This window comes from Andrographis paniculata, unplaced genomic scaffold (genome assembly GCF_009805555.1).
Source record: "Andrographis paniculata isolate CXL003 unplaced genomic scaffold, ASM980555v1 Contig73END, whole genome shotgun sequence".
Lineage (NCBI taxonomy): Eukaryota > Viridiplantae > Streptophyta > Magnoliopsida > Lamiales > Acanthaceae > Andrographis > Andrographis paniculata.
The window spans coordinates 1045125-1053913 of record NW_026137610.1 but is presented as its reverse complement, the minus strand read 5'-3'; positions in this window follow the sequence as shown (position 1 = coordinate 1053913).

Genomic DNA, 8789 nt, shown 5'->3' with positions numbered 1-8789 from the left:
CTCATCTTTCATTACCCACCACAAACAACAATAATGATAACGAGAATGAATCAATGTTTGGCTATAAAACAACGCCGAAAGCAAATTAACTGATGATCACCCCAGACAAATATAACAGATAGATACAAACAACATGTGTACCAACAAGTTTGCACCAAAGCATTAGCACTGGTAATGGCCCCCAGGGGTCGTCGATTTAGGACAAATGGTTGAGAAACTACGAGGATGAGTGTAGGGACCTTCGAGAATGCCTTGGGCTATCACTCTGTTTCCGGCCTCCTTAAAGTGGACGCATCGTTTCTACGCCGCATCCTGCCGTTACATTGTAATTATATGCCGAATCCTGCACCATAACAAACAACATACATGAATTGTCACCCGACAAGTTGGAGTTAAGGAATCGGTATGTATGTAAAATATTTATGTATACCGCATTGGTTTGGGGAGAGATACATTTTCATTGCGGCATTGTAGTAGTCGGTGTAGATTATGTTAAGCTGAGGATGAAGCTTCCTGATCCTCTCCAGTTCCCTGACGAGAAGCTTGTTGTGGTACCTGGAGAAGGCATTTAGCCAATTGAGACACCCGGTCCTCGGATCATACTTGCCGGGGCTCGACTCGTACCTTGTAAAGTATATAAGCAAACAACCCAGTGGAAGATTCCCGGGGACAAGCAGAGTTACAGCTCCAAGCTTGATCAGCTCCTGCAGAAGTAGTATTATATTTGTGGGAAAGTTGGTCTGTCCACCCTATTAATCATATTCAGTTATAACCGACTCTTGTTATAAAAAACATTGATTTTCACTCCCTCCTTTATTTATTTAGTTTAATATTAGTCCTTATTTCATATTTTTCCTTTTATCTATATAGTATAAATTTGATGTACTCCTAGAGTATATCTAGATACTCTTAAGATCTTGGATTTTTTTGGTGGGATTGGGATTTCACAGCAGGATTTATATACGATGGAATTTATTATATTTAGGATTTGGAATCCTATATTTGGTTGGTAAAATTACGTGGAATTTATATTTTTCAGGTCTTGTTTGTTTTTTATATGAGGAGAAAGATTTGAATTTTTTATATTCTGAATGACATAATTGTCCCCCCTATGAATTTTATTTATTTTGATAAATTAAACATCTAATTTATAATAACTATAAATTGAAGATGTATTAATAATTTTAAAGGGATTACAATAGGTTATCGTAAACTCGAAACCCGACTCAAACCGGACCTATTTATTTGAAGTTGAATCCAATTATTTGAGTATTATGGGTATTCTAATCGGGTCATATTATGGGTATTCTAATCGGGTCCGAATTGGGTCTAGGGTCTAAGCCGGACCATACCCGCACCCAGACTTGATTTATAATATTAATAATATATCGACTATACATATGAAAAAATAATTTCTAACAATATAATTGTATTAAAAATATTTTTTTTAAGTTTAATTTATTTATTATTTTATTATAATATTTTTTCATAAAATACATAAATAATATATATTGGGTCATGTGTAATTTTAAATTAAAATTTAAAAATCGTAAAAAGAATTAGATTTGTTAGATCCATCGGATTTTACCGGGTATAGTTTCGGCCAGATCTGGTATAATCAGATCCAAAGTCTAACAATATATATTCGGGACGAATCTCAGTTCCGGTTGAATTTGACTTATTGTCATTCTGATAATTTTATAATTTAAATAAAATTTATAATAAATAATAATATAAAAAAATGAATTCATTAATTTATTTAAAAAATATTGTACCATAAAAAATAATAGTATTAATTTAATTTAATATATAATTTAAATAAAAATTAAATTTAAAATTATTTAATTTAATTTTATATAAATATATTTATAATACTCCCTCCGTCCAGCTAGAAAGTACACATGTTTCTATTTTGGGACGTCCAATTACAAAGTAATCATTTAATTAAATACTCCATTTTCTTCACAAATACCCATACTTTACATCGCATCATTACTTTTATAACAAAAAAGTAAGGGCAAAAATGTCATTTCACTACTTTTACCTACCCACTATAATTAAAATACTATTATTTCTTAATCTCCACGCCAAAAGTAAATGTATACTTATTTTGTGGAGAGAGGGAGTATATAATATATATTTTTTTTATATAAGGATATAAAAGTAAATTTAAAATCCCATAGAATGGGATTTAAAAGTCATAGGGGTACCCATTCCTAATAAATCACTCATTTGTAGGATTTTGGACTATGTTTTTAAATTTCATTATTTTAAATTCCATTATCTTTTTTTGAACCAAACATGAATTTCACGGGATTTTAAAATCCAGACCTCATGAAATCCTATTAAATCCTTGAAACAAGCAGCCCCTTAATGTTATTTTATATACTTAAAATTGTCTCGCTCTACTTATATTATTTTTCACTTTACTAAGTATCCCACTTATATACCTCTATTTACATTATGCGTACATTTATTTATGTATCTTTAAAAAATAAATAAATAAAAATAATAATTAGAATCATATTTTATTGTGGAGTGAGGTAGAAAATTAAGAAAAATTGTAAAATATATTCTTTATATATTCAATTATCAAATTTGTCTATTATTTACTTAACTGACAAAATATATCACGTATATTCTAAAATATTCTATTTTTTATATTCTAGGTGCAGACAATTGTTCTATATTAAACACTCTATATGCAATTTATATTTTATATTTATTTTTTCTTCCATTTTTGTATTCTTTATATTATTTTTTTACTCTTTTTTATTTTTTCTATCAAAATTAATTATCTGATTCAAATTTTTTTTAGTAATTTAAAATTTATATTTTCTTTATTATATTTTTATATGAGTATATATTATTTCTTATTGGTATTTATAAATGTGATTATTTATATTTTAATTTTTTTTTATATTAATAGTTAAGAAATTATCTTATTATCGATTAAAATCAAATTGTATAATTTTTTAGAATTATTACTCCTTTCAGCCGTTTTTTTTTACTAAGTAATTAAATTAAAATAAAAAAAATAAAATTTTAAGAAATTAATGTATATTAGATAATAAGATAATTTAAATTAAATATAATTGTATGATAAGAAATACAAAATCTAAAATATAAATATAAAAAATAATGTATATTATTATTATATAATTAATAATTATTTATTTTTATTAATATTAATATTTCTTTATTTTTATAACAATTTAATTATATATAGTAATTTTAATTACAAGTATATTGTAATATACAATTTTAGTTCTAAACATCCACTATCCACATTCTACAAAAACTATGCAGGCTGCAGTTGCAAAGGCTCATTTTTTGTTTTTTTTTTTTTCCATTTCTTTTTCTTTTTCAATTTATTTTTTCTTCTTTCTTCCTGCTTCTTTTTCACTGTCGTCACCTAGGGGTGAGCATTCGGATTTTCGGTTTGAATTTTGCCAAATTCGAACCGATCCGAAAATCCAAAATTTTTGAAAAAATAATCCGAACCGAACCGAAATAACCGAAATTCGAAAATCTAAAATTCGAACTAAAAAATCCAAACCAAACCGAAAAATCCGAAATTTTAAATATTTTTAATTTGTAAATTTCTTTTATATTTTATTAATATTTTATAATATTAAATATATATATAATATGTAAAAGTAAATATATTAAAATATAATTAATAATTTTGAGTTTTTTTATATTAAAATATAATATTTTCTAATAAAATATTAAATATATATAATTAAAAAATATATTAAAATGTTATATTTCGGATTTCGGATTGGTTCGGATTTTAAGTATATCAATCCAATCCGATCCGAAAATTCGAAATTTGTCAAAAATTCAATCCGAATAAATCCGAAAATTGGAACGAAATTTTAAATTTCGGTTTGATTTGGATCGAATGTTTGGATTCCGGATATTTTGCTCACCCGTATCGTCGCCCGCCCATAACATTCCATAATCTACCGTCGTCAATCAATCATCGCAGCCGGCGTACAAGTTCAAAATTAAAAATAAAAAAATAATAATAAAAAAAAAACAATGGCCAAACCGCAGGTTGAAATCGTAAACCGACGGTCTAAACCAACCGTTCGCATTTTGACAAATATATAAATAGTAACAAACGGTTTGAAAACGGGTAAATCGGAGATTCAGAACTACATGGACAAATTTAAGCCGAATGTGTTATAAGTATATAAAATGAATTTGGAAGCATTTAAAGATATTTTAGAGGCACATTCAATTTTTACGAAAGAAAATATAAAAGAGGGACTAATCATATATATATATATAACTATAGTAAAAGGTGTGGACCTCACCCTCTCTTAATTCTTGGCATTTTAGAATTTTGAATTTTTTTACCCTCTTCCTCTCATAATCACATGTGTTTTTTCTAAAAGAGTTTCATATTACGTTTTCAACCATTTATTTTCTCAGAGAATTTTCATATTTTGCTTTGGGTTAAAGAATCTGGTTCTTTAAGAGGGTTTCAGATTAGGCTCTCAACCATTTGTTGCCTTAGAGAATTTTCTTTGATACGAATTTGTTCTTCAGAGAATTTTCATATTTTGCTTTGGGTTGAAGAATCTAGTTCTTTGAAGAGGGTTTCATTCTTTGAAGAGGGTTTCAGATTACGCTTACAAACATTTGTCGTCTCAAAAGAATTTTCATTAATACGCATTTGTCTCCTTAGAAAATTTTTATATTTTGCTCTGGGTCAAAGAATCTGGTTCTTTTAAGAGAGTTTCTTTCAACCATTTGTCTCCTCAGACAATTTTCATATTTTGCCTTGGGTTGAAGAATCTGGTTGAATATTACAGAATAATTTGTATTAAGGTAATTCTGTTTTTATTTATACATCTCAGAAATTCAGAACAATTTTAATATTTTTCTACATATTGTTAATTGTCCAGAGATTCGGAACAATTTTTATATTTTTCTACATTTAATTGTTAATTATTTTATTCAATTTGTTAATTGTTACTTTGTTTCCATTTTTTCTTGTGATATTGATGATGTTGACTGTGGAGTGTGGATGCATTTGGATTTAAAGTTCTCTTGCTGTGGTAAGTAATTTTTAATTTAAACGACTTAACTATGCCCTATTTTATTTATTTCTTTGAATGATAGACCGATAGTGATTGAACTAAAGCAAATTAGGACTTTCCACTCTGGTGTAGTCCACTCAAGTGGATCCACTATTTTCTTATTTTTGTTGATTACTTACTTCTTTCTAATAAGTAAATATATATTTCTTATCTATTTATGTTTATATAGATGAATACCGTCCAAGCAGAGCATAAAATTGCTCGATTACAACGAAGAAAATAATTCCGTTTAAAGTAATATCATCAAATAATATTTTTATAAATAAATAATTATAATTTTTCTTTAATAATTTATCTTGCACATGATTGTGTCTATATATATATATATATATGATATATAGATAGTTTTATGGAGAAAATTTAGATATATTTATATATTTGTTTAGATAGTTTTAATATTTTTTAGAAAGATAATGCATATGTATTAATTAAAAATTTTGAATTACTTATTTTTTTTCTAATAAGTAAATATATATTTCTTATTTATTTATATTTATATAAATGGAAAAATAATGCCAAAAAATTATTTGACTGCATTTACAACGTTTGCAAGACCGGATGCTTCATTTCCAGTGTTTCAAGTTATGACCGTAGATTGGTGTGAAAAATATTCACATATTTTGAAAAGACATTAACAATTATAACTATTTTCTTTTTCTTTTTTCTGGAATTATATATTTTTTTCGACAGTTTATAAAATAACTGTTATGACCGTAGATTGGTGTGAAGAATATTCACATATTTTGAAAAGATCTTAACAATTATAACTATTTTTTTTGGAATTATATATTTTTTTCCGTAGTTTATAAAATAATTTTTACTTAAATGTTATGATTTATATTATATACGGTTCCATCTACAATATTTTATCTACTTTTATTTATATAGTATAAAAATAATTTTATTATATATATTTATTTTATAAATTATATATGCAAAATTTATCAAATATATAATTACATTACAATATTGTTTTAAACATATTTTAATTATATATACACCCGTGCATAACATGGGTTTAAATGCTAATATTAAATTAAATAAATAAAAAAGAGAATGCAGATCAATTATTTTAAAATAAAGACTGAATTATAATTCAACATTACGTGTAGGGAGGACAGACCAATTATCCGTATATTTTATTGCTACTAATTAATACATTTCATGTTTACACAAATACAAGGATGATAGATGGACACCTTACTCGTCAATGCACACAAATTAAAGGATGACCCATATGCCGGCCTTAAAAATATATTTATTATTTATGGTATAAAAAATATATAAATAATAATTAGTTACATTATTACAAAATAATAATAATAATAATTAATTTAATACATAATTAAAGTAAATTTGAATAAAAATATTATAAAAATATTAATGTATTAGATAATAAAATAATTTAAATTAAATATAATTATATAATAAAAAATTATAAAATATCAATATTATTTTTATTTTTATAAAATTTCAGTAATATATAAAAAATTTATCTAAAAATATCACAATTTGCCTTAATTTTACACTCCACGCACCAGGTTTTCTCTTTCTTCTCCAATTTTTTTCTTCTTTATTTCCTCGTCTTCATTTCACATACCTTGCTTCTGCTGCTCGCTGCGCCTGGCTGCCTATATGCAAGTCGCAATATTCGAAAAAATTAAAAAAAAAAATTAAAAAATCCAAATTGCTGGTTCAAACAGTAAACCTGCAGTTCACAGTTGGAAGAAATCACAAACCAAATCCTCCGTCGGTGATTATTTGCTTCCAAACACTATCAATTTTTGTATCTGTGATTCTTAGCGTTCTATCACTTTTCCCTCGGTGATTCTCTGTTGTCATGCACAATCAACTTCTCCATCAAAGTGATATTCTCTGCCACCATTGGTATCCTCTTCTCCATAAGTGATTCTCTGTTGCTATACACTTTTAACTTATCCATTATCATCATTATCTGCCACCATCAATGAGATTAAGTGAGATTATCTGCACCTAAATACTATCAATTTCTCCAATAGATCTTTCTTTTCATCACTAATTATTAATTAGATTATTACAATAAAAATAGATTTAATACATAATTAAATTAAATTTTGAATAAAAATATATTATAAAAATATTGGTGTACATCTAATTTAAATTAAATATAATTAGGTAACAAAAAATTATAAAACATCACCATTATTTTTATTTTTATTTTTATAAAAATTCAATAATATATAAAAAATATTAATTAAAAACATCACAATTTGTCCTAATTTTACACTCCACAGTCAAGATAGCACCAAATTTTCTCTTTCTTCTCTAATTTTTTTTTTTTTTTTTTTTTTTTTTTTTTTTTTTTTTTTTTTTTTTTTTTATGTTTGTACTGATTCACAAGCATGCAATGCCGGGCAGTTTGGTTTTTAAGCCATCTACGCCAAAGAAACTCTCCAAAAGTTTCTTAAAATTTCAACCTCATACTCATTTTCTTTTATTTTACAATCTCTTTCTTCCACCTCACTATATATTTTTTAATTTATATCAAAATAATTAAAAATATTATTAAATTTAAATAAAATTATATCAATATATACATATCATTTTGTAGAAAAATAAAATTTTATATAATACAAAAATATAAAAAATAAATAAATAAATAATATTTTAGAAAGAAAAAATAAAAGTTTTTGTGCCCAGAAATTTTTTTTGATTTCTTTTAATATGCAAATAACCATGTGGCATTGAGGTGAAGTTTCTGCAGGGAAAGAAACCCCCCTTAGTAATTTGAGTGCTGAAAATACACGGACACTTTTTAATGTCAATAATATTTGATGGAAATACAATCATAACTGCAGCACAAGAATAGAGCAATATATTGCAGTTTGCCCAGTACATATTGCAAAAGACAACAATGCCAGTGTCAAAATTTGAAGCTCACTGAAAATTACAACTATTGTGAAGCCCCCTAGATCCTACGCCTACAATTATGTGTAGGACGATACATATAAGGCAGAACAAACTCATTATTACAAGCTCATTGTCCCTAGTTTCCGAGTGGTCTCCTGCGAGATTTTGTAGCATTAAATGTTTACTCAGTTCATGAGAGAAAGCTAGAAATTGGAGAGAATGAAGCAATAGCCCTAAGTTGCATCCATAAGTAATCAATAAGAACAATTGAGGATTGTTTCTACGATGAAATGCCCAGGAAACTGTAGAAAGCTGGAGGTGGAAAATGTTTTTGAACATTAATCAAGAAATGCCCCAACATAAATCAAAGGAAGAAATGGTTACCCCCTTATCCTTTCCAAAATCTTCATGAGAGAGTCCGATCTACATTTAGCATGCACTATTGGTCCTAACTGTCGATCTGGCTGCAGCATACATATAAACAACGCCCTTGTGTATCCATTCTTCCAGTTCGTGTTCCATCCCCAACCACCCTCTCGGTCCATTTTCCAGCCAATTCTTCAAATTTTGCACACAAATACAGATCTCTCAACCTACTGAGCATTACTGCATGTGCAGTGTTCAATCAATCTACCACAGTGAAAACACAAAGTAACAACAAGCAACAACAAATTTCCTTCATCGCCATTCGAATAACCAAACAGTTGTCGTAATTTCTGTTGGCTCTAATGAACAAACAAACAAAATTCAAATGAAGACGCAAGTACCTTTTCGTAGGTTGAAATT